Source organism: Paramormyrops kingsleyae, chromosome 22 (assembly GCF_048594095.1).
Source record: "Paramormyrops kingsleyae isolate MSU_618 chromosome 22, PKINGS_0.4, whole genome shotgun sequence".
NCBI classification, from domain to species: Eukaryota; Metazoa; Chordata; class Actinopteri; order Osteoglossiformes; family Mormyridae; genus Paramormyrops; species Paramormyrops kingsleyae.
In genome coordinates this window covers 3,255,999-3,261,998 of record NC_132818.1, presented here as the reverse complement: position 1 = coordinate 3,261,998, position 6,000 = coordinate 3,255,999, and positions in this window count along the sequence as shown.

Genomic DNA, 6,000 nt, shown 5'->3' with positions numbered 1-6,000 from the left:
TGATGTCTAAGTATGGGGGAGTGGGGGGCATGTAAGCTTCATTGGGATCATCAGGTGGGCACCCTCCTTCACTGGTGTTTCGATGATGGGCCCACTACTCCTCCAGAGGGCTCATCAGCAATGCCTGGTGTCCCAGGTGTGCCCGTCTCTGCTTGCAACCCTCCTGACCCTCTGATGTTACTTTGGGGCCCAGGAGTTATCTCGCCTTTTCACCCACAGCCATCGGCTTGCATGCTCTGCTGCTTCTGAGAGGGCTTTGATGGCCTGTCATTGGGTTTGGCCTCAAATACCAAGATCCTTAAGTAGCCTGATGGTTGACTTGCCCACAAAGCCTCTGCAGCCAACTTCCACTGGGCAAATCTTGGCTTTCCAACCACGCTATTCCGCCTCTGCCGCAAGCTCCATGTACTTTAGGCTCTTGCATTCGTAGGCCTCCCCCACAGCATCCTCCCAGGAAAGTGAGCTCTATGATGTACACATAGCGGAGTGTCGAGGACCAGAGCACAAGATCTGGTATGAGGCTCGCTGTGGTGATCTCAGATGGGAAGCAAAGCCTTTGGTTCAGATCAGCCACCAACTTCCAGTCTTGTGTCCCTCCGAGCTGGCTGATGTCTGATGTTGTAGGGACTATGGCTGACTTAAGACATAAGAACATAAGAAATTTACAAACGAGAGGAGGCCATTCGGCCCATCAAGCTCGTTTGGGGAGAAAATAACTAATAGCTCAGAGTTGTTAAAATTTTATCTAGCTCTGATTTAAAGGAGCCCATGGTTTTAGCTTCTGCTACACTAGCAGGAAGACTCCACGCTGTGTAAAGAAGTGCTTCCTCAAATTTGTTTTAAAATGTTCTCCCGCTAATTTCCACTTATGGCCACGAGTTCTAGTATTTATACTAATATTGAAATAGTCATTTGGCTGAACAGCATCCAGACCCGTTAGAATCTTATAGACCTGATTCATATCCCCCCTTAGTCTCCTTTGCTCATGGCTAAACAGATTCAGTTCCGCTAACCTCTCCTCATAAGACATTCCTCTAAGACCAGGAATCATTCTCGTAGCTCTTCGTTGCATCTTTTCTAAGGCAGCAATGTCCTTCTTGAGGTATGGTGACCAAACCTGCACACAGTATTCTAGGTGGGGTCTTACCAAGGAATTATACAAGTGTAACATCACCTCCCTTGACTTAAACTCCACACACCTAGAGATATAACCCAATATTCTGTTCGCCTTTTTTATTGCTTCCCCACACTGGCGAGAGTGGGACATGGAAGCATTAACATACATACCGAGATCTTTCTCGTAATCAGCTACCTTTATTTCAGTGGAACCCATAAAATATCTGTACTTTATATTTCTGCTCCCTGCATGGATTACCTTACATTTGTCTATGTTAAATTTCATCTGCCAAGTATCAGCCCATTCGCTAATTAAATCCAGATCCCATTGAAGCCTCTCTGCTGCAAGATCAGTATCTGCTACACCACCCACCTTGGTGTCGTCTGCAAATTTAACCAGTTTACTGTATGTATTTGTGTCAATATCATTCATGTAAATTAGGAACAATGGTGGTCCTAAAATTGAACCCTGTGGTACCCCACTATGAACGGAGGCCCACTGTGACATTGTGCCTCTAATAACTACTTCCTGCTTCCTGTCAGTTAGCCAGTTTTCGATCCAAGCTGCCACAGTTCCTAAAATCCATGCAGCTTTAAGCTTTAGCAAGAGCCGTTTGTGGGGGACAACATCAAAGGCCTTCTGGAAATCTAAGTAAATCACATCATAGGCCTTTTTGTGATCAATTTCACTTGTAGCTTCCTCAAAGAACTCAAGCAGATTCGTTAAGCAGGATCTACCTCTCCTAAATCCATGTTGGCTATCCTTTATAATGTTATTTGCATCTAGGTAATCTACCATTTTCACTTGAATTATAGCTTCCATTATTTTTCCAGTAATGCTAGTTAAACTGATTGGCCTATAGTTTGCTGGATTACTTCTATCCCCTTTTTTGAATATGGGTGTTATATTAGCATGCTTCCAATCTGATGGTACCACACCCGCAGATAACGATTTCTGGAATATTAAAGTTAAAGGTTGGCTAATAATATCCCTCATCTCTTTTAAGACTATAGGTAAGATGCCATCAGGGCCCTGCGATTTATTTATTTTGAGTTTAGCTAGGCTTAGTATCACATCAACCTCAGTTATACATATATTGGTCATAGACGATGCTGTATTCATATTAATTGGTGGTAAGTTACTTGTATTCTCTACTGTGAACACCCTTGAAAAATAATCATTAAACTCATTTACTATATCAATTTCGTTATCAATTATAAGGCCCTTACTATCCTGCAAATTAGTGATTTCAGCTTTTAGAGCTCTCTTGGAGTTAAAATATTGGAAGAAACCTTTACTGTCATCCTTAGCCTCCAATGCAATTTTTCTTTCTACATCCCTCTTGGATAGCCTATTGTTATTTTTTAACTCTGCCTGTAGACTTAGATACTCCTGCTTAATTTTGAAATCATTAGTTATTTTCCAATTGTGGAACAGAGCCCTTTTCCTTTTCCTTTATTCTTAATTTCCTTACTAAACCACCTTGGTTGTCGTTTCCTAGATTTAGTTTTGCTGGAAACAGGTATGAAGTCCTCTTGCACTTGCAGCAATGTGCTTTTGAAAAATTCCCATGCCTCTTCAACTGTTTCGCTATTTAACTCTGTCCAGTTTACAGTTTCTAATTTCCGTCTCATACCATTAAAGTTAGCCTTCCTAACATTGTATACTTTTAATTTCGACTTTGCTCTTCGGACACTAAAATTAACCTCAAATTTAACCATGTCATGATCACTACCGTACAATGGGTCTAAAACCTCTAATTTTCCAATCCTATCCTGGTTATTAGAGAAAACAAGATCAAGAAGGGCTTCTCCCCTGGTAGGAGTATTAACAAACTGAGTAAAAAAACAATCCTGTACTAATTCCATGATCTCAAGTTCATTTACAGAAGAGCCAGAGACTGTGTTCCACTGTATCCCAGGTAAATTAAAATCACCCATAACCACCACATCATTTTTATTACTCATAATCCTGATATCATCATATAATATTCTGCTTTCCTCTACAGCTACATTAGGTGCCCTATAACAAACCCCGACAATTAGGTCATTTGAATCTTTAGCATCAAGTTTTATCCATACAGCTTCTGAATTTTTATTTTTATCAGTGAGTTCCCTTGCCTGCAAGTTTTCTTTTACGTATACTGCAACACCACCTCCCTTCTTGCCTATCCGGTCTCTACGGAACAACGTATAACCATCCATATTATATTCATCACCATCATTGTCACTCATCCATGTTTCAGTTATTCCTATAATGTCGTAATTGTCTGAAGACAAGAAGAAGTTTTAAGCAGGCGGTTATTCAGCCCCTACTTAAAAAGCCAATTCTTGACCCGTTGGATTTTAATAATTATAGGCCTATTTCGAAACTGCCTTCTGTCTCTAAAATATTGGAAAAGGTAGTTTTAATTCAGTTAAGTTCGTTTTTGGCTAAAAACGAAGTGTTAGATGTTTTTCAATCTGGTTTTCGGGCAGGACATAGTACTGAATCAGCTCTATTGCGAGTCTCTAATGATTTGTTACTCATTGCAGACTCAGGTAACAGAGGAGCCCTAATCTTGCTGGATCTCAGTGCAGCCTTTGATTTAATTAATCATGATATCCTTATTAATCGTTTGGAACATGCTGTGGGGCTGAGAGGGACGGTTTTAAAATGGTTCTCCTCCTATTTAACGGGGCGTTCAATTTCAGTTAGGGTTGGGGACTTTTCATCCAAGTCCGTTCCTCTAAATTGTGGAGTACCGCAAGGCTCAATTTTGGGACCTATTCTTTTTTCTCTGTTCTTGTTGCCTTTAGGCCTAATCTTCAAGAAATATGGGATATCCTATCACCTATATGCCGATGACATTCAGATTTATCTACCGATCATAGCTGGAGGATCAATTCCTAATCTATCACTGGTATCTTGTTTAAAGGAGGTAACCACCTGGTTAGAGCAAAATTGCCTGCAGTTAAATGCTAGCAAGTCGGAAGTTATGGTTTTTGGGATGAATAAGGATAACACTGGTTTAACTGATTTGTTAGGTACATGGGAATCAAAGGTTCGTCCTAAAATAAGAAATTTAGGTGTCATTTTTGACTCCGCTCTTATGTTTGACCATCAGGTTAAAAATGTGGTTAAAAATTGTTTTTATCAGTTGAGGATTATTGCGAAAATGAAATCATTTTTGTCTGTGGCCGATCTTGAAATAGTGATTCATGCTTTTATCTCTTCTCGTCTGGATTATTGTAATGCTCTTTATGTAGGACTTGGTCAGTCTCTAATTTCAAAATTGCAGTTGGTTCAAAATGCTGCCGCGAGACTACTTACTGGTACTAAGAAAAGGGAGCATATTACCCCCGTTTTAGAACGGCTTCATTGGCTACCGGTAAAATTTCGAATACAATACAAGGTGTTGTTGTATGTTTATAAAGCTGTCCATGGCTTGGCCCCGGAATATATTAAGGACTTGGTGCTTATGAACACTGGTAGATCACAAAGGTCTTCTAATTGTTTATTGCTCTTTGTTCCAAGAACACGTCTTAAAACTAAAGGGGATCGAGCTTTCTCAGTAGTTGGCCCTAGACTGTGGAATAAGCTTCCCCCTGATATTAGATCTGCTCCAACAGTTGATGTTTTTAAAGTTCGTGTGAAAACGCATTTGTATTTTGTGGCTTTTAATTCTTGAATGTGTTATTTGATGTTATGTGTCTGTTTGCTTTTATGTACAGCCCTTTGGTCTACGTTGTGGTTGAAAGGGCTATATAAATAAACGAGACTTGAGACTTGAAGAAATTAAAGCCTCTAAGTCATTTTGTTTCTAATACTCCTAGCATTCAAATACAGACCACTAATGGTAGGCCTTTTACAGTGTCTACTTTAAATATTTATTTGGGCTTTCCGTCTCTCCCCACATAAATTCTTAACTGACCTCCCTGCCTCCCCAGTCCCTAGTTTAAACATTCCTCAACTATTCTGCACATAAGCCTCCCCAATACACTGGTTCCTGTCATGGATGTGGGCGGCTCGGGCACGGGAATGAGGCATCAGGCAGGCACAAAAAGGGCGGACGACCCACTTGCGGCTCCAAGAACAAAAGGGGTTTATTACATAAGACAGAAAACAAAACAAAACCAAAAGGACCATGGGGGGTCAAAACTAAAGGGAATAAACTAAGACTAAATCACAAAACCGAATACACATAAAATACTTTAAATAGCAGAACCATCAAAGAACAACAACACACATAGACACATCATAGACAACAACATGCTCAACACATTGAGCCACATGACCAGACAGGCAACAGGGGAGAACAAAGACTAACATAAAGAACGGGATGACCAGCAACACCTGCTGGTCAAACGGGGAAGGGACACGGAAGGACCACAACAGGGGCTGACCCTGACAGTACCCCCCACCTAACGCGCGGACACTGCCAGGGCGTAACGGGCAGACAGGACAAGGACGTATAACAAGACAGGGAACCCACTAACGAAAACCAAGGAACTGGACAGACAGAATCAAGAACTCAGACAAGAGGGGAACAAAAACAGATAGGGCAGACACCAGGAGCTGGGACAAGAACACTAGACGAGGGATCACAGTAGGGGGCAGAACATGGGGACCAGGAACAAACGGACGCGGACACTGAGGAACAGGACCAGGGGCACGAGGCAGGAAACAAAATGGTGTAGGGGAACCGGAAGGACAAGGAACAAAGGGAGCAGGGAGAAGAAAAGGACCAGGGACACGAGACTGGGATTGAAACGGGGCAGACGAACTGAAAGGGAAGGGTAGCAATGGGACTTGTTGGGGCAGCTGGCGAGGAAACTGAAAAGGGAAAGGATGGGTAGGATGTGGGCCTGGTGGCCGACTGGAGGGCGAGGAGGAAGGGAATG